The sequence below is a fragment of the Triticum aestivum genome, chromosome 5B (genome assembly GCF_018294505.1).
Source record: "Triticum aestivum cultivar Chinese Spring chromosome 5B, IWGSC CS RefSeq v2.1, whole genome shotgun sequence".
Lineage (NCBI taxonomy): Eukaryota > Viridiplantae > Streptophyta > Magnoliopsida > Poales > Poaceae > Triticum > Triticum aestivum.
The window spans coordinates 85,905,277-85,926,203 of NC_057807.1; the positions used below are offsets into that span (position 1 = coordinate 85,905,277).

At 49.0% G+C, this 20,927-nt stretch overlaps 1 pseudogene; it reads right to left on the reverse strand.

Moving 5' to 3' along the window:
• The window catches only part of LOC123115745 (putative F-box/FBD/LRR-repeat protein At1g78760), a 46,098-nt pseudogene extending 25,875 nt beyond the window's left edge, over positions 1–20,223 (reverse strand).
• Between the last annotated feature and the right edge of the window lie 704 nt (positions 20,224–20,927).

Here is a 20,927-nt window from a genome sequence, read left to right on the forward strand (position 1 = left end):
CCTAGTCCAGGACTCCCTCAGTTGCCCCTGAACCAGGCTTCAATGACAACGAGTCCGGCACGCATATTGTCTTCGGCATTGCAAGGCGGGTTCCTTCTCTGAATAATTTATAGAAGATTGTGAACACTAGGATAGTGTCCGGCTCTGCAAAATAAATTCCACATACCACCGTAGAGAGAATAATATTTACACAAGTTCAATCTGCTGACGTATTTTGTGGCGTGACGTCACACCACTACCAAGCCTTTACTCGAATTGTTTTTTATTGTACCACCTCAGCGCGTTTAGCGAAGCGGTTTCCTTGGCACGTCTTTTCGAAGCAGAGATCGTGTTCCCCTTATTTTGGGATTCCCATCAATTCGGACGTGGGTAACCCAACCGTGCCCGTTGCTACGCCCCCTCCATCGAAGGCGGGTTCCAAACAGTCACGGGGACGGCTCTTGGTATTCTCCCTCTTTATAATGAGACCAAGGCCCGTTCTTTTTCTTCAACCCTCAATCGAATCCGCCCCTCGCCCCGAGTTCCAACACCCAAGGCTCCAGATTTGGGTACTTTCGACCTTCGACAATGTCCGACTTCGACCTAAGAGGCCGGTGGATGCCCTCCTCTATCACGGAAGAGGACGTGCTCAAGCTGAGAGACACCAGGTACTTAACCTACGAGATTTCGCATAGGTTGCCTGCCCAAGGGCAAGTTATTCCTACTCCCGAGCCCGACGAGAGTGTCGTGTTCGTGTCTCACCTCCATCGGGGTTTAGGCTTCCCAATGGATCCCTTCGTGAGGGGGCTCATGTTTTATTATGGGCTGGAATTTCACGACTTGGCTCTGGTGTCCATCCTCCACATCTCATCATTCATTGTCATGTGCGAAGCCTTCCTCCGCACTACCCCTCACTTCGGCTTGTGGCTCAAAACCTTCAACGTGGAGCCGAAGATGATTGCGGGGCGTTAGGCAGAGTGCGGCGGGGCGGTTATAAACAAGAGGGCCGATGCTCCATGGCCCGAGGGCTTTTTTAGGAGGAGCTCGGTTTGTGGCAACAAGAGTGGTTCTATATCACCGCTCCCAGGGGCAGAAGGCAGAGGCTGCCGCCCGTCTTTCGCCCGGGCCCTCCACAACGGCTGACGTCATGGGTCAACAAAGGGCTTGACTGGGGGCCTTCCAAAGACGTACCCCTGTTGCAGGGCCGGATTCGAGACCTCCAGGAAGGGGAGATCAATCTGGTCGTAGTGACACAGGTTATGGTAATTCGGCGCCTTCTACCCTGCAAACGTCGCCCCCTCCGCCTGTGGGAATTTAATCCAGAGGGACCACGAGCTATCCAACACTTCATGGGTTTGACACCCGTGGAGATGTACGAACTGTTCTTCGGATCACAAGAGATGCGTCCGGACTTGACCGAGGATGCTGGCCTAAGCTGCAATCGCCCAGATACTCAAGTAAGTAGCCCTGTGTCCAGACACATTGTCCATTTATTTATCATGGGTTTGCCTTTTAACCAGCTATCCCTTGAACAGGAGTGGATAGCGCAAGCAAAATTGATACGGTGTCCGGCCCCCCTCCCTGAGACCACGCCGGATCCCGTGTTAATTAAAATGTTGGAGGTTGCACCTTCGGAGGAGGGCAAAGGGGGGCACAGGGAAACTACCACCTCTGCCAAGGAGGCTTGCAGTAAGGGGGGAATCGAGGGTCCCTCCCTCCAGGGGGAGAAGAGGACCGCTTCCGAAGACCCGGAGGCCAAGGCCTCAAAGCGGGGAAGGAAATCACCGGAAGGTCCCGTGCCGGGAAGAGCCCCGGCCGCACAGTCTCCCCACAGGAATCAGCCCTCCAGCGAGCCGTAAGTAAAAAAGGGGGTTTTTGTAATAGGGGACATCCCTACTTTATTTCTAAGGTTAACCGAAGTTTTTACCTTGTAGTTCGGATCTCAGCCCTTCTCAGTAGAGCTCATCTTCGGGTGACCTTCGTCTGGAGATTATGGAGAGTGAAACGCCTCCATCTGCCGCCCCGTCGGGCGGGGCGGACGACCCTGAGGTGTCGTCACGGAGGGTCTCCCCGAGTCCGGCGGGGCCGGGGAGTTTGGCACCCACTGGAGTACGGCCGGTGGAGCTGCAGGATTTGCTCGAGAGGGCGTCTATCTCAGAAGATCACCGCACATTAATGAGTATGGTGATTGAAAGGATCTCATCCGCCGAGAGTGGGTTGTATGAGGTCGTCGGAAATTTGCTGACGGGGTTTGAGGTACGCAAAAAATGACATACCTTTTGACAGTTTTGCACATGGAGTGCGCCCTGTATAGATAGTAGCCCCTGAGACTTGGTAGGGTGTCGAAAGTGACAGCGTGCCGAGGATCATAATCTCAGTTATAGAATGTCGCATTTCCTGTGCAGGTGGTGGAACGATCGGTGGCCAGCCGGACTGATGGAGCTGCCGAGTTGAAGCGGCAACTCGACGTTGCGGATGCGGACATCGCGCTGGTCAATAAGCGACTTGACGAGTCACAAGGTAAGTGGTTGCTCCACGGTCACCGAGTAAGGGAGCTGATGCCCGTTCCTTACAATTTGTATGCTTGATGCAAATGGTGCCGCTGCTGTGGAAGACCTTCGAGCAGAGCTTGCTCGAGCCAAGGAGCAAGCCAGGAAAAGTGATGCTGCTGCCTCGAAGGCAGCAGAAGAGCTAAAAGCCGAAAAGGCTGTTCACTGCCGAAGCAAGGAGGAGATGACCGGAATGGCCATGAAAGTAAAAGATGCTACCGACCGCTATGAGGTTCTTGAAAGAGAACGCCGAGCGGAGCAAGAGGACCTGAAGAAAGCCGTCGCCGAAGCCAAGGATGCCCGTAGTGCGAAGCGGGCTATGAAGGAGGAACTGCGTCAGGCCGGAGACATTGTGGCTGGAAAGCCTTTTCTGCTGCGTAGGAAGTTCACGGATCCGAAGTATGCTCAGTTGGGCCAATTGTGTGGTGCGGAGGATCCTTATCTGGATTTGGCGGCGAGTGCGGCGGACGCAGTCGTGCACTTCCGAAGCCAGAAGGATCACGAAATGGAAGAGCTTTTCTGGTCTCAATTCCATAGTCCGGAGCGTCCACTTCCGTTGACTGATCGGTTGGCGGAGTGGGCTGAGCTGAATAGGTTGTCCGGACTTGCCATAACGGATGTGGTGGCTCATCTGTGGCCAGAAAGGCCCAAGCCGGAGAGTTATTTTGGCTTGTTGCAGCAATTCCTTGGGGGCGGTGCTGCATATCGAGGCGATGCAGCGGTCGGCATGCATAGAGGGTGCACGGATGGCTCTTTCCCGTGTTAAGACATACTGGGCGGAGATGGATGCCACCGCTGTTGCATCCCGGGGTTCGGACAAAAGTCGATTACCCGCCGAGCACTATTTTGAGGAAGTCCTGCAGGGCGCTCGTTTAATAGAGTCACAGTGCTCGAAAGATTTTATGTTCAAATGACGTGTATGATTTGTGAGATCATGTTTATAATGTAACAACTTTTTATACTTGTGCGTTCAAGTATTGAACTATCTCCTGTGCAGCCGTATATGTATGTATAACCTGAAAGATGGCAGTCTTTGGCTTCAGCCCCCACGCACATGGTGCGGGGGTGTTTGCAAAAGAAAAGTGCTTTTTCACACTTAATCCAACGTCTTGGTCCTTTGAAGGAGGTGATAGCATAGCAAACTAGAGGCATAGCAAACCGGACTATAATGCTTTATCACTTTCACTTAGCCATAGGAGCTCAAAGGTGGGGCTACGATATAGCCCCTAGAGGCACCGCGCTTCTCCAAACTCGGGGCATGTATGTGCCTGACCGAGAAGCGGTCCTTCGTAAAAGTGGAGGAATTCTAAACATTCCAGTAGTCGATCGAGTGGTTGACCAGTCTCTCGCTATATCATGACAGTCAGTTTTTGGCTTTCTCTACTGAGGTGCTCGCCCGGCCGAACCTGGGCACAATCACAGTAGTTCTCCTGGTGCCGCGTTAGCCGATGGAGCGGAACGTAAGGCAGCAAAACACAGGAGCCGGGCAAACCCAACATTTGACCAAAGACATGATTCGGAGCTGATGCATATAAGGCCTAACTCGAGACGCCGAACACTCCCTGAGGTATTCAGTCTTTATGATACCGGGCAGAACAATGCCCTAAGCCCCTAGTGTCCAGATATGGGCGAGAACTTCTGACGCGGCCGATGCCAAAACGCCAGCCTCCTCCTCGGTTATGGTAGGAAACCGGGGGATGTGTATCAACAAGAGACAGTAAGAAAGGTTTACGCAGGGTCTTAATCTGAAAAGAATCCTTGCAACGGGTCCCTGCTGCACGTCTGCGCCTGTGTCTCCGTTGTGCTGTATCCTGGACGGGTGTAGCACGTGCTTCATCTGTAAAAGAGAAGAACTTAGTTTGGAAAAAATATCGTGCAAAAGATGTATTTAAAATAAAGTATGATAAAGTTGAGCTTTATTGGCTCTCATTGTTTATACGTGCAACCCCTTGTAAAGAGGTATGCGACTGGGAAGCCCCTTGTTTATTTATGCCGGACTCGCCTAACCGTGTCCGAGGTCTGAATGACCTGTTTTTAGGGGCTTTGACTAGCAAGGTCGGATTAGTGTGCGGCTGTCAAAGCAGTCTCACGTTTTCCGTGGTCGAGGAACACTCAGAGTTACCCTTTAATGAGATTATGCCGCATGGACCAGGCATTTTAAGCATAAGAGACGCGTAATGCGGTATTGCGTTAAAGCGGGCGAAAGCTTCGCGTTCCAGTAGTGCTTGATGGCTACTTTTGAATGGGGCAATATGGAAAATGAGCTTTTCGCGACGGAGGTTGTCGGATGAACCGAACACAACCTCTAGTAGTATAGAGCCTGTACAATTGGCGTAAAGGCCAGGCGTCACTCCTTTGAAGGAAGTGCTGCTATGGTGAATTTTGGTAGGGTCTATCCCCATTCTGCGGATGGTGTCCTGGTATAGCAGGTTTATATCGCTGCCGCCATCCATTGGGACTTGTGTGAATTGTAGTCCGTCGATTATGGGATCCAGTACCAAAGCAGTCCCTCCTGTGTTTCGAACGCTTCTGGAGTAATCCTGATGGTCGAAAGTAATTGGTTTAAACATCCAATTTCGGGACTCTGCTGGGGTGGACCGTGCGGCGCGTGTTTTAGCAGGTGCCGCACTATTTTTCCTTGTTATCACATGAAGTGAGTTCACTGTTCTGACTTCTAGTGGGAAATTCTTCTGTTTTCCGGTGTGCTGCTTGTGGGGTTCGTCGTCATCTTCGCTTGGTGTGTCGAGCCCCTTGTGTTCGTCGGTAAGTCGGCCAGACTGCTTGAAGACCCAACAATCTCTGTGGGTATGGTTTCCAGGCTTCCCGGGGGTACTATGCATTTGACATATCCTATCCAAGATTTTGTTTAGGTTGGATAGCTCATCACTGTTGTCCTTGAGTGGCGACGAGCCTTTTATGAACGTTCTTATGCTCCGGTGATGTGTCCGGCGTGAGATCGTCTGGACTGTTGTTTTCGCCGGGGATGGGTTGCTTGTCCAATTCATCCTGTTCGGATGGTTGCTTGGTGGCATGTTCGTCGCCCACTGCTTCGCCCTGCTCTAAGGCCGGGTCAGTATGGGTGCCGTTGTTATCGAGGCGGGACTTCGGGCGGCGCTTGCGTCGCCGTTTTGGTTGTTTGTCGGGGGAGTTGTCCTTTGCCACGTCCCGTTGTTCGTTGTTATCGCTTCCTTTTGGCGCATCCACCATGTATACGTCGTGAGTTGAGATGGCTTTCCAGTGCCGAGTAGGCGCTGGTTCTTGGTCGTCTCCGGCATCGTCGTCCATACCGTCGATGTCTTCGGAGCCGAAGTCTAGCATGTCGGTTAGATCGTCGACAGTGGCTACTAAGTGGGTGGTGGGTGGGCTTTGAATTTCTTCGTCGTCCGCATCCCAACCGTCCTGACCGCAGTCCGGCCAGGGCTCTCCTGATAACGAGAGATACTTTAGCGAACTCAAAATGTCGCCGAAAGGTGAGTGTTGAAAGATGTCCGCAGCGGTGAATTCCATGATCGGCGCCCAATCAGATTCGATTGGAGGGGGCGCGGGAGGTTCGGATGTAACGCCCCAGATTCGTTGCACCAGGTGTCTGCCAGTTATTCGCCGTCGTTTCCATGTCATTTGCTTGCGTGTTGCATTTTATCATGTCATCATGTGCATTTTATTTTGCATACGTGTTCGTCTCATGCATCCGAGCCTTTTCCCCATTGTCCGTTTTGCGATCCGGCACTCTTATGCCCTCCGGCGTTCCCCTTTGGTCTCTCGTTGTGTGTGGGTATTAAACTTTCTTGGAATGGACCGAGGCTTGCCAAGTGGCCTTGGTATACCACCGGTAGACCGCCTGTCAAGTTTCGTGCCATTTGGAGTTCGTTTGGTACTCCAACGGTTAACCAGGTAACCGTAAAGCCCCTTTCTCTTTGCAGCCCAACACCCCTCCAAAGTGGCCCAAAACCCAGCAAACTCCCCTCCATGCTCTCGGTCGTTCGATCACGATCGCGTGGCCGAAAACCGCTCCTCATTTGGACTCTCCTAGCTCCCTCTACCTATAAATAGACCCCCCTTCCAAATTCGCGGATGAAAATCCCCCTAACCCTAGCCCCGCTCCTCTCCGTCGCCGGACACGTCCAGATCGGGCCGGACATGTCCGTCGGACACCTCACCCCGACGAATCAGAGCTCGCCACGTCGCCTTCCCCGCCGCCTCGGCCAACCCAGCGCTGCAACGTCATCGCCCGCACCTCCCACCGCGCTCCCATCCACTGCGCGGCCGGCCGAGCCCGCGCGCGGCCCACCGTGGTCCGGAGCGGGCCCGACCACGCCGCCGCCTGGGCGCCTCGCCCGATCGGCTCCGTGCCGCCTGAGCCACCTCCCTCCGGCGCCGCCCATCGCCGCCGGCGCGCCTCCGCCCCGACGCCGCGCGTCGCCCGGCCGCCGCCTCCGTCTGCCACGTCGCCCCCGCCGTCCTGCACGCCGCCCGGCACCATCGCCATGCGCCGAGACCTTCCTGCCGGCCGGTGAGCCGCCCCCGCACTTCCTCTCCGGTGCCGCGCCGCCCGTCTCCGGCGCTCGCGTCCGGCGCCGCCCCTTGGAGTCCGCGCCCGGATCCGGCGAGATCCGGCCGGATCTGCGGCCCCGCGCTCTCCCCGCCTTCCTCCTCTCCGAATCCTGCCGCTCTGGTCATCTCCCCGCAACTCCGGTGAGTCTCTCCGGCGAGATCCGCGCTGCATCGAAATCCGTGCCGAGAGGTTGACTTTTCCCCTTCCCCGAATCTGCCAAGTCCCGAGTATTTTGTCATTTTCATGCCATGTTTGTCATGCTATATCTCTGCATCCGTAGCTCCATTTCGTGCGTGTAATATGTCAAATTGTTCGGCTCAACGAGTACATCATTTCATTCCATTGCATCATATTCATTTGAGGTCATCTTGATGCCTGAATCATCGTTGTAAGAGTGCTTCATGATGTTTTCTGCTGTCTGTTATCAGAACGAGCTCATTTGTCATTTTTGCCATGTTTGATGTGTGCATCCTATGAGGTTGATGTCTCATGTGTTTTGATCTATGCCATGTCTTCTTTACAGAGGTGCTTACTATGTACTTTTGTGATTAATGTGGTGACTAGCACAAGCATGCAAACTAGGCTTCGTGATGTTACTGTTTTAGTCCCTGTTCTGCTGTTATTTTGATGCCATGTAAACTTGATGCTACATAGATATCCATGCATATTTGGAGATATTTCAGTAAGGATGTTTTGAACATATGGTTATTTTCTATCCATTTATGCCCTTTGTTGCAATTATGGAGTAGTCTAGCATGTCATTTTTGTGCTCTACTTTTGCTTCAAAATGTTTCCTGGCAGATTGTTTACGTGTTATTCAATTTTGCCAAGGTTGCTATAGTTGATCCTTGCATGCTATAGACTTGTTCTTGACTTGGTTTGTTTCACAAACATGTCTTCTTGATGATGCTATGCTTATCTTGTCATGCAATGACTTGTGGTGAGTGAATCAAGCTTGTTAAGTAGTGTACATGATGTTGCTGTTTTGCTAGGCTGAATCTGTTATTCCGTGATGCTATGTAAACATGTTGCTACTAATCATTCTATGCATAATCTGGAGATGTTCTATAAACATGTTTTGATCTACATGTCATCCTCTATCCATCCATGCCCCTGGTTGCATTTATAGGTTGCTGTAGCTTGTTGTAATCTTGCTCTAAAGTTGCTTGATAATGTTGTTGTCAGCCTGTTAACATTAAGTTCAGTTGTTACCATGATTGTTGCTAGTGTTCCATGCACCCTATGATCTTGCTCTTGCCATTCTTAGCTTCACAAATATGTCTTCTTACTGTTGGTTGCCTTGCCATGCCATTTATTGCTCTGTAGTGAGTTGCACAAGCTCATTAACATGCCTTCATAATTCTGTTTGTCATGTATGAATCTGTAATATAACTTGCTATGTTTATGTGGGTGCCATCATATTTTCTGATCCTTTTTGGCTTATGGTCAGTAAGGGACTTTTGATCTATGCAATTAGTAGATTCATGCCATGCCTTTATTTGCCATTATAAGTTCCTGTAACATGTTGTTTGATAGCTCTAAACATTGCATCGTGATGTTATTTTCTGCAAAGTCTGAAATTGTTATAACTTGCAATCTTACCACGTGTGTTTGAGCATGTTCCAGTGATTTCTGGAGATAGCTCAGTGTTCATGTTTTGTTATGCTTTACCTGTACATCATGACCATTTCTTTTGTTATTATGTTGAGATGCTGTAGCATATAGTTTTGATGCTTGCAATATGCCTAGTTGCTGTTTTGTACAGCTTGTCCTTTAAACTTGTTTCATGTGTGTGTGTTGAACCGTTGCTCCGTTTTGAGTGTGCTCTATATGAAACTTGCTTGATTTTGCATGTAGTTTCATATTATCATGTTGCATCCTTGTTTATAGGTGTTTGCTTGATGTTTGGGTGCATTTTGCATCTATGCCATGTTTAACTTGTGTTGCTCATATCTTCTAGGCCGTAGCTCCGAACTAAATGAAGTTTATATGTAACTTGACTAGAATCTCGTGTAGATCATCTTTGTGCATCTTAACTTGCTTTTTAACAACTTGAACATAAGGTTTATTCAGATCTGGACCAATTTCGAAATTTGCATATGAGGACTTACCGGAATTGTTATATGTTGTTCCCGGCCTCATTTAAACTTGCCTTGATGTGTTGCTCTTGTTTGCATCATCTCTTGCCATGAGTAGCTTCATGTAGCTTTTTCATGCATCATGCTTGTCGTGCATCATGCCTTGTTCATGTGTGGTGTGTTTACCATGTTGTGTGCTTCTTCTTGTTAGTTCCTCTTTCGATGCGATCGTGAGGATTCGTTCGTCTTCGCTTGGTTCGGCTTGATCCGTTCGTCTTCTTCAGGGACTCGTTCTTCTTCCTTGCGGGATTTCAGGCAAGATGACCGCTACCCTAGATCTCACTACTATCATTGCTATGCTAGTTGCTTCGTTCTATCGCTATGCTGTGCTACCTATCACCTGTTTATCAAGCCACCCATATTGCCATGAACCTCTAACCTTTGACACCTTTCCTATGCAAACCGTTGTTTGGCTATGTTACCGCTTTTGTTCAGCCCCTCTTATAGCGTTGCTAGTTGCAGGTGAAGTTGAAGATTGCTCCATATTGGACAGGATTATTGTTGGGATATCACAATATCTCTTATTTAGTTAATGCATCTATATACTTGGTAAAGGGTGGAAGACTCGGCCTTTTGCCTGGTGCTTTGTTCCACTCTTGCCGCCCTAGTTTCTGTCATACCGGTGTTATGTTCCCGGGTTTTGCGTTCCTTACGCGGTCGGGTGATTTATGGGACCCCCTTGATAGTTCGCTCTGAATAAAACTCCTCCAGCAAGGCCCAACTTTGGTTTTACCATTTGCCTCACCACCACCTATCCTTTCCCTTGGGTCGGCTAACCCGAGGGTCATCTTTATTTTAGCCCCCCCGGGCCAGTGCTTGTCTAAGTGTTGGTCCGAACCGAGTAGACTGTGGGGCCCCCTCGGGGAAACTCGAGGTTTGGTTTTACTCGTAGGATGTCTCATCCGGTGTTGCCCTGAGAACGAGATATGTGCAGCTCCTATCGGGATTGTCGGCGCATCGGGCGGCTTTGCTGGTCTTGTTTTACCATTGTCGAAATGTCTTGCAAACCGGGATTCCGAGTCTGATCGGGTCTTCCTGGGAGAAGGTCTATTCCTTCGTTGATCGCGAGAGCTTGTCATGGGCTAAGTTGGGACACCCTTGCAGGGTATAATCTTTCGAAAGCCGTGCCTGCGGTTATTGGCAGATGGGAATTTGTTAATGTCCGGTTGTAGATAACCTGACACCAGATCCGAATTAAAACGCATCAACCGTGTGTGTAGTCGTGATGGTCTCTTTTCGGCGGAGTCCGGGAAGTGAACACGGTTTCTGGGTTATGTTTGACGTAAGTAGGAGTTCAGGATCACTTCTTGATCATTACTAGTTGACGACCGTTCTGCTTGCTCTCTTCTCGCTCTTATTTGCGTATGTTAGCCACCATATATGCTTAGTCGCTATTGCAGCCTCACCACTTTACCCCTTCCATTCCCTTTAAGCTTTGCTAGTCTTGATACCCATGGTAATGGGATTGCTGAGTCCTCGTGGCTCACAGATTACTACAACAACAGTTGCAGGTACAGATTGTGCGATGATCATGACTTGAGAGCGATGCTTGCTTGCGTTGAGTTCTTCTTCTGCTTCTTCGATCAGGGGATAGGTTCCAGGTCGGCAGCCTGGGCTAGCAGGGTGGATGTCGTTTGAGTTTCTGTTTGTCTTTCATCCGTAGTTGGATGATGATCTTATGTATTGTGATGTTGTATTCGTGTGTCATTGTTTGCCTTTTGTATGTATCCCCATATAGTGTGTAATGTTGATGTAATGATATCCACCTTGCAAAAGCGTTTCAATATGTAGGTCTATCCTTGGTGGGACCTTCGAGTTCCTTTTGGATAGGGTCGCATATTGGGCGTGACAAGTTGGTATCAGAGCCAGGTTCGACCCTAGGAGCCCCCTTGATTGATCGTGTAGTTTGGCCGATGTTGAGTCTAGAAGAAAACTGTTTTCAGAGTCTAGTTATATTGGAGAGTAGGAATTCTTTTTACTCCTCTGCCCCTTCGTCGCTCTGGTAAGGAATCTTGACGTAGCTGTTTTGAATTACTCCTCTCCCCTTTCAAATTGTTTTAGGATCACACAGTTGGTTTTCTGATCGTTGGTTCTTAGCTCTTTGCATCTGGTGCATTTCTCGTCAAGTCGACTCGAGCCTCTTCATCTTTGAGTTCAATCCTCAGTTGTTTTCTTTCCCACCTGCCCACCCTTCTTCTTCTTGAAACCGGAGTACATAATCGAGTATCCATCCTACTCGTGCGAAGTTTGCTTTCTTTCCTCAATTATTTCAACCGGTGTCTTCTCTTCAAGTTATTCGTCGGTTCCCCCTCCCAAGTTGCCTTTGTTTTCCCGCCCTCCCACCCTTTTCTTCTTGGAGCCTCAGTCTCTTTCGAGCATCAATTTTCATTCGTACGGAGGTTTTCAGTCTTCCCTCAATCATTTCAACCGGTGAATTCTTGTCTCGTTCCTCATTCCTCATCCCTCTCTTTTCCGGTGGATTCAATTCAAGTTTTTCGGGTTGATCATATTCTTTTCCTCAGCTCAAGTGTTTTCCCTGCTTGTTCGTCTCTCGCCAGTTTATCCTTCCGGAGTCCTCAAGACATCTCAGGAGATTCGACTGTGTTCTAATTAATTCGAGGTTGCCACCTCATTCAAATATTTCAATTGTTCCGGTGCTTCATCAATCTGTTCATCATCCTTTTTCAACGGTGTTTTCTTTTAGTGGGCCCTAACCCACAGGTCTTTTTCCAGGATCTTACCTGACTCTTCTAATTCCCCCGGAGTTATTCTCAATTCTTTTCAAGTGTGACGTAAGAATGGATTTCATCAGTCACATGCCTTCTCCAAGATTTCGTTCAAATCATTTTCATTGTTGGCTCAACCTCTTCTCTTTTCATTCCCCCGGAGTATCTCAGTAATTTTGGTGGTGTTTCTCGTCGTCAGTTGAAGACCGAAGAAGAGTTTTCCTCTAAACCTTGTCCGTCCTCCCGAAGTTTCGTGGTTCTAGCTTCATGTTATCCTCACGAAATATTCCTTTTGTCAGATATTCTTTTCATCCATCCGGAGTATGTCAGGAGTTGTTTTTCCATTTCTTTTCATGGAGGCCTTCATTCCAGTTATCGTTCTCTATTTATCCCGGTGCTTCGTTCAAGTGTTCTTTAATCAGCTCGTGATCTCTTTGTTCTTTTGCATCTAAATCCCCTCTAACATATTTGTTCCTTCTAATTCTTCCCAGTGACTCATTCTCTTTCATCAGTCATTTTCGAATTCTTACGGCGGTTCGTTCAAGTTTCTTTTTCTTAGTTTATCATTTTTATTCATTCGTTCTTTCGAAACCTACCGGTGGTTCATGAAGACTCTCTCCAGTTTTGTGCTATCCCTTTCTCAGTTTGCGATATGTCACTTCTCAATCTTTTTCAAGAAGAATAAGTAATATGCGAAATCCATTGTTTGTCATCAATTTAATTTGATGAAGGATAAGCATACAATAAATCTTATTCTTATTTCATCCAAGTGATTAATCCTTTTCCTTCGGAGTTTGTTCGTGATGAATAAATTCTAGTTCCATGTGTTTTCATCTTTTCTTTTCCGGAGTTCAAATTTTCCTCGGCCTTCTCATCGGAACCTCCATCTAAATCATCGCAAGGCTTTAATCTTATTTTTTCATCCTTCATTCTATGTCATCATCCTTTCGTTACCGGAGTTCTTCATGGTGGTTCTTCTTGATTTAATTCATTCTTCAAGAGTTCATCAAGATTTTGTTGGTGGAGTTCAAGTACCTTTTCTTTTCGCGTCTCAAAGTGCAATTAATTCTTCATTTTCTTTTGAAGTGGATTTTTGCCTTTCTTCGTTCTTCTCAGCTATCCAATCATTTCCGTTTGCGGCTGGTTATCACCTCATAATTTCTGAGATGTTATCCATAAGTCCACGACAAGCTTATTCTTTCGTTGTTGATTTTCTCAACAACTCCAGTCAATCCTTTCTTCTAAGTTCTTTTCATTCAATTCTTTCAATTTTTCTGAAGGCATTGCATTGTTCATCTCGTCAAGTGTCATCCCATCTTGTGAAGTTCATGTTCTTTTCCTTCCATTTTCAGCCGGAGTGCTGCCTAAATCCTTTCAGTCCTATTCGTTTCTTATCTCGTTCTAACCGGAGTGGTTTCATAGTCTATCTGATTCCATGAGCATTTGATTCTCGTCATTGTCGTCATTCCTCTCTTCTTCTCAAATGCTCTCGATTCTTTGCTTCTTATCTTGAGTTCTTGCTTCACCTCATCCATTTTCCCTTCCGTCTCGGTCCTAAGATCTCGGGACGAGATCTATTGTTAGTGGAGGAGTGTTGTAACGCCCCGAATTCGTTGCGCCAGGTGTCTGCCAGTTATTCGCCGTTGTTGCCATGTCATTTGCTTGCGTGTTGCATCTTATCATGTCATCATGTGCATTTCATTTTGCATACGTGTTCGTCTCATGCATCCGAGCCTTTTCCCCGTTGTCCGTTTTGCGATCCGGCACTCCTATGCCCTCCGGCATTCCCCTTTCGTCTCTCATTGTGTCCGGGTATTAAACTTTCTCGGAATGGACCGAGGCTTGCCAAGTGGCCTTGGTATACCACCGGTAGACCGCCTGTCAAGTTTCGTGCCATTTGGAGTTCGTTTGGTACTCCAATGGTTAACCGGGTAACCGTAAAGCCCCTTTCTCTTTGCAGCCCAACACCCCTCCAAAGTGGCCCAAAACGCAGCAAACTCCCCTCCATCCTCTCGGTCGTTCGATCACGATCGCGTGGCCGAAAACCGCTCCTCATTTGGACTCTCCTAGCTCCCTCTACCTATAAATAGACCCTCCCCTTCCAAATTCGCGGATGAAAATCCCCCTAACCCTAGCCCCGCTCCTCTCCGCCGTCGGACACGTCCGGATCGGGCCGGACATGTCCGCCGAACACCTCACCCCGGCGAATCAGAGCTCACCACGTCGCCTTCCCCGCCGCCTCGGCCAACCCAGCGCTGCCACGTCATCGCCCGCGCCTCCCACCGCGCTCCCCTTCACTGCGCGGCCCGCTGAGCCCGCGCGCGGCCCGCCGCCTGGGCGCCTCGCCCGATCGGCTCCGCGCCGCCCATCTCCGCCTCCCGCCGGCGCCGCCCATCGCCGCCGTCAGTCGCCATCACCGCCGGCGCGCCTCCGCCCCGGCGCCGCGCGTCGCCCGGCCGCCGCCTCCGTCTGCCACGTCGCCCCCTCCGTCCTGCACGCCGCCCGGCACCATCGCCGTGCGCCGCGACCTCGCCGCCGGCCGGTGAGCCGCCCCCGCACTTTCTCTCCGGCGCTCGCGTCCGGAGCCGCCCCTCGAAGTCCGCGCCCGGATCCGGCAAGATCCGGTCGGATCTGCGGCCCCGCACTCTCCCCGCCTTCCTCCTCGCCGGATCTCGCCGCTCCGGTCATCTCCCCGCAACTCCGGCGAGTCTCTCCGGCGAGATCCGCGCTGCATCAAAATCCGTGCCGAGAGGCTGACTTTTCCCCTTCCCCGAATCTGCTAAGTCTCGAGTATTTTGTCATTTTCATGCCATGTTCGTCATGCTATATCTCTGCATCCGTAGCTCCGTTTCGTGCGTGTAATATGTCAAATTGTTCGGCTCAACGAGTGAATCATTTCATTCCATTGCATCATATTCATTTGAGGTCATCTTGATGCCTGAATCATTGTTGTAAGAGTGCTTCATGATGTTTTCTGCTGTCTGTTATCAGAACGAGCTCATTTGTCATTTTTGCCATGTTTGATGTGTGCATCCTATGAGGTTGATGTCTCATGTGTTTTGATCTATGCCATGTCTTCTTTACAGAGGTGCTTACTATGTATTTTGTGATCAATGTGGTGACTAGCACAAGCATGCAAACTAGGCTTCGTGATGTTGCTGTTTTAGTCCCTGTTCTGCTGTTATTTTGATGCCATGTAAACTTGATGCTACAGAGATATCCATGCATATTTTGAGATATTTCAGTAAGGATGTTTTGAACATATGGTTATTGTGTATCCATTTATGCCCTTTGTTGCAATTATGGAGTAGTCTAGCATGTCATTTTCGTGCTCTACTTTTGCTTCAAAATGTTTCCTGGCAGATTATTTACGTGTTATTCAATTTTGCCAAGGTTGCTATAGTTGATCCTTGCATGCTATAGACTTGTTCTTGACTTGGTTTGTTTCATAAACATGTCTTCTTGATGATGCTATGCTTATCTTGTCATGCAATGACTTGTGGTGAGTGAATCGAGCTTGTTAAGTAGTGTACATGATGTTGCTGTTTTGCTAGGCTGAATCTGTTATTCCGTGATGCTATGTAAACATGTTGCTACTAATCATTCTGTGCATAATCTGGAGATGTTCTATAAACATGTTTTGATCTACATGTCATCCTTTATCCATCCATGCCCCTGGTTGAATTTATAGGTTGCTGTAGCTTGTTGTAATCTTGCTCTAAAGTTGCTTGATAATGTTGCTATCAGCCTGTTAACATTAAGTTCAGTTGTTACCATGATTGTTGCTAGTGTTCCGTGCACCCTATGACCTTGCTCTTGCCATGCTTAGCTTCACAAATATATCTTCTTATTGTTGGTTGCCTTGCCATGCCATGTATTGCTCTGTAGTGAGTTGCACAAGCTCATTAACATGCCTTCATAATTCTGTTTCTGTCATGTATGAATCTGTAATATAACTTGCTATGTTTACGTGGGTGCCATCATATTTTCTGATCCTTTTTGGCTTATGGTCAGTAAGGGACTTTTGATCTATGCAATTAGTAGATTCATGCCATGCCTTTGTTTGCCATTATAAGTTCCTGTAACATGTTGTTTGATAGCTCTAAACATTGCATCGCGATGTTATTTTCTGCAAAGTCTGAAATTGTTATAACTTGCAATCTTACCACGTGTGTTTGAGCATGTTCTAGTGATTTCTGGAGATAGCTCAGTGTTCATGTTTTGTTATGCTTTACCTGTACATCATGACCATGTCTTTTGTTATTATGTTGAGATGCTGTAGCATATAGTTTTGATGCTTGCAATATGCCTAGTTGCTGTTTTGTACAGCTTGTCCTTTAAACTTGTTTCATGTGTGTGTGTTTAACCGTTGCTCCGTTTTGAGTGTGCTCTATATGAAACTTGCTTGATTTTGCATGTAGTTTCATATTATCATGTTGCATCCTTGTTTTGAGGTGTTTGCTTGATGTTTGGGTGCATTTTGCATCTATGCCATGTTTAACTTGTGTTGCTCATATCTTCTAGGCCGTAGCTCCGAACTAAATGAAGTTTATATGTAACTTGACTAGAATCTCGTGTAGATCATCTTTGTGCATCTTAACTTGCTGTTTAACAACTTGAACATAAGGTTTATTCAGATCTGGACCAATTTCCAAATTTGCATATGAGGACTTACCGGAATTGTTATATGTTGTTCCCGGCCTCATTTAAACTTGCCTTGATGTGTTGCTCTTGTTTGCATCATCTCTTGCCATGAGTAGCTTCATGTAGTTTTTTCATGCATCATGCTTGTCGTGCATCATGCCTTGTTCATGTGTGGTGTGTTTACCATGTTGTGTGCTTCTTCTTGTTAGTTCCTGTTTCGTTGCGATCGTGAGGATTTGTTCGTCTTCGCTTGGTTCGGCTTCATCCATTCGTCTTCTTCAAGGACTCGTTCTTCTTCCTTGCGGGATTTCAGGCAAGATGACCGCTACACTGGATCTTACCACTATCATTGCTATGCTAGTTGCTCGTTCTATCGCTATGCTGCGCTACCTATCACCTGTTTACCAAGCCTCCCATATTGCCATGAACCTCTAACCTTTGACACCTTTCCTATGCAAACCGTTGTTTAGCTATGTTACCGCTTTTGTTCAGCCCCTCTTATAGCATGGCTAGTTGCAGGTGAAGTTGAAGATTGCTTCATGGTGGACAGGATTATTGTTGGGATATCACAATATCTCTTATTTAATTAATGCATCTATATACTTGGTAAAGGGTGGAAGATTCGGCATTTTGCCTGGTGCTTTGTTCCACTCTTGCCGCCTTAGTTTCCATCATACCAGTGTTATGTTTCCGGATTTTGCATTCCTTACGCGGTCGGGTGATTTATGGGACCCCCTTGATAGTTCACTTTGAATAAAACTCCTCTAGCAAGGCCTAACTTTGGTTTTACCATTTGCCTCACCACCACCTATCCTTGCCCTTGGGTCAGCCAACCCGAGGGTCATCTTTATTTTAGCCCCCCCGGGCCAGTGCTTGTCTAAGTGTTGGTCCGAACCGAGTAGACTGCGGGGCCCCCTCGGGGAAACTCGAGGTTTGGTTTTACTGATAGGATGTCTCATATGGTGTTGCCCTGAGAACGAGATATGTGCAGCTCCTATCGGGATTGTCGACGCATCGGGCGGCTTTGCTGGTCTTGTTTTACCATTGTCGAAATGTCTTGTAAACCGGGATTCCGAGTCTGACCGGGTCTTCCTGGGAGAAGGTCTGTTCCTTCGTTGATTGCGAGAGCTTGTCATGGGCTAAGTTGGGACACCCCTGCAGGGTATAATCTTTCAAAAGCCGTGCCTGCGGTTATAGGCAGATGGGAATTTGTTAATGTCCGGTTGTAGATAACCTGACACCAGATCTGAATTAAAACGCATCAACCGTGTGTGTAGCCGTGATGGTCTCTTTTCGGCAGAGTCCAGGAAGGGAACACGGTTTCTGGGTTATGTTTGACGTAAGTAGGAGTTCAGGATCACTTCTTGATCATTACTAGTTGACGACCGTTCTGCTTGCTCTCTTGTCGCTCTTATTTGCGTATGTTAGCCACCATATATGCTTAGTCGCTGCTGCAGCCTCACCACTTTACCCCTTCCATTCCCTTTAAGCTTTGCTAGTCTTGATACCCATGGTAATGGGATTGCTGAGTCCTCGTGGCTCACAGATTACTACAAGAATAGTTGCAGGTACATGTTGTGCGATGATCATGACGCGAGAGCAATGCTTGCTTGCGCTGAGTTCTTCTTCTGCTTCTTCGATCAGGGGATAGGTTCCAGGTCGGTAGCCTGGGCTAGCAGGGTGGATGTCGTTTGAGTTTCTGTTTGTGTTTCATCCGTAGTCGGATGATGATCTTATGTATTGTGATGTTGTATTCGTGTGGCATTGTTTGCCTTTTGTATGTATCCCCATATAGTGTGTAATGTTGATGTAATGATATCCACCTTGCAAAAGCGTTTCAATATGCGGGTCTATCCTTGGTGGGACCTTCGAGTTCCTTTTGGATAGGGTCGCATATTGGGCGTGACATCAGAGTCCGGCGAGGAGTCCGGCACCTCGGAGTCACGAGCTTCATGAGGGGCAAGGTCAGTGTTCGGCTCCATCGCCGTAGAGGTTGCAGCCCCCGAGGCGGTCTCTAGCCACCCGTCCTTGATCTGCGCAGCCGGCTCCGAATTAAGAATCAGAGCGGACTCGTGTGCAGCCTCCAGGGCACTGTCTGGCTGCAGAGCTAAATCATGCCCATCGTGTAAGTGTGGCGCGCTCGACTGTGGCTTGAATCCATCGAAGATCAAGTCTCCGCGGATGTTAGCCGTGAAGTTCAAACTTCCAAATCTGACCTGACGGCCAAGGGCGTAGCTTTCGATCTGCTCCAAATGGCCAAGCGAATTGGCCCACAGTGCAAAGCCGCCGAATACGAAGATCTGTCCGGGGAGAAAGGTCTCACCCTGGACTGCATCGTTGTTGATGATCGAAGAAGCCATCGAGCCTATCGGTGACGACACAGAGGAACTCTCAATGAAAGCACCAATGTCGGTGTCAAAACCGGCGGATCTCGGGTAGGGAGTCCCGAACTGTGCGTCTAGGCGGATGGTAACAGGAGACAAGGGACACGATGTTTTACCCAGGTTCGGGCCCTCTTGATGGAGGTAAAACCCTACGTCCTGCTTGATTGATATTGATGATGTGGGTATTACAAGAGTAGATCTACCACGAGATCAAGGAGGCTAAACCCTAGAAGCTAGCCTATGGTATGATTGTTGTTCGTCCTATGGACTAAAGCCATCCGGTTTATATAGACACCGGAGAGGGCTAGGGTTATACAGAGTCGGTTACAATGGTAGGAGATCTACATATCCGTATTGCCAAGCTTGCCTTCCACGCCAAGGAAAGTCCCATCCGGACATGGGACGAAGTCTTCAATCTTGTATCTTCATAGTCTTGGAGTCTGGCCGATGATGATAGTTCGGCTATCCGGACACCCCCTAGTCCAGGACTCCCTCAACGAGGCTGCTGGCGACCATGGAGTCGACGTCGCCCTGCTCCATCACGACGGTGCAGATGCCGAGCTCACGGGGATGGGGGAAGGAGGTGCCACGCAGGCCGGCCGTGTCCGGGAGCTTCCAGAGGCCGATGTAGAGGCGGACGATGGAGCTGATGCTGAACAACGCATCAGGGAGGGGCACATCGCACGGCCACGGTCGGTTAAAGAGGACGAGGTCGTGGACGCCCTTGGTAGCGAGGAGCTGGAGCCAGCGCGCGAGCTGGGCCTGGTGCATGCTCATGTGGCTGCAGGTTAGGTGGACGCGGCGGAAGGGCCCGGGGTGCGACTCGAGGATGCCCCAGACGGCGGCCGTGACGGAGGATGAGTTGGGCCGGAGGAAGGCGTCGATGGGGTCGGGCTCCGTCCAGAGCCAGACCCGGCGCCAGCGCGAGGCGAGGACGGCGGTGCGCGCGACGTCCGCGATGGGGAGGCGGGAGACGATGTTGCGGAGGAGGGTGTCGGGGAGGACGCTGATGCGGTCGGCGCTGGTGGGGAGGGTGAGGTCGTGCGTGGCCTCCGTGATGAGGAGGCGGGAGAAGATGCTGCGTGGGGGCGCGTCGGAGACGGGCGGGGCCGGGGCGGGAAGGAGCTCAGCGCAGATGTAGGTGAGCAGCTGCTCTGTGGCTCGGTCCAGCTCGTGGGGGTCGAAGCCCAGGAGCCGCAGGTCGGCCGCTGTCTCCGGGTCGACGTTGGTGAACGGCGTACGGCCGGCCATGGTCGGCGGCCTGATTTGGGGGGTTTCCGAGCGGAGCGAGGGACTAGTGTAGTGGAGACTAGGCTGTGACTGTATATGGCGCTTGGTTCGTTTAGTTGGGATGTCAGCACCATGGCCGAACTAGATCGGAATCGCGCCTCGACGCGAGGGTGCCGATCACAAGGTTTTGGTCAAGCACGTAATGCTAAATCGGTAGTAATTCAGGTTTAGGATATGCTATTAAATTATGACCACTGAAAAGTTACTTCAGTTTCTTTCTGCTTTCCTATAACAAATAATTTTAAACTAACATCTCATAAAAACAAATTGTTAAAGCACTGAAGCTTCAAAACATGTACTTCTCCAAAACATGTTCTGCATATTCTAATTCTGATAGATCCAAGTGCAAACTTGAACTTAGAAAATAATATCAGTTTGAAAACATCCAGGAGTGTAAGTCGACTAAAACGAATGTCAAATTTAGGTCGAAGCTACAAATTGTAGAATTCACAAAAAGATATTTAATGCATTAAATTGCTGAGCCAAAATATTTTGAGCTAGATAAATCAAGTGTAAATTTTGTTTCTGTGACCTAGAACCCGAATATGTCAACGACCTGGACTGTAAGTTATGTGGCGAACAGGCCTGAGACATGTCGAGCTCCATGATGCCGGCTGGCTAGCCACCGATCCAGGCGCTACCACGAGCCCCTTCTCCATGTGGTC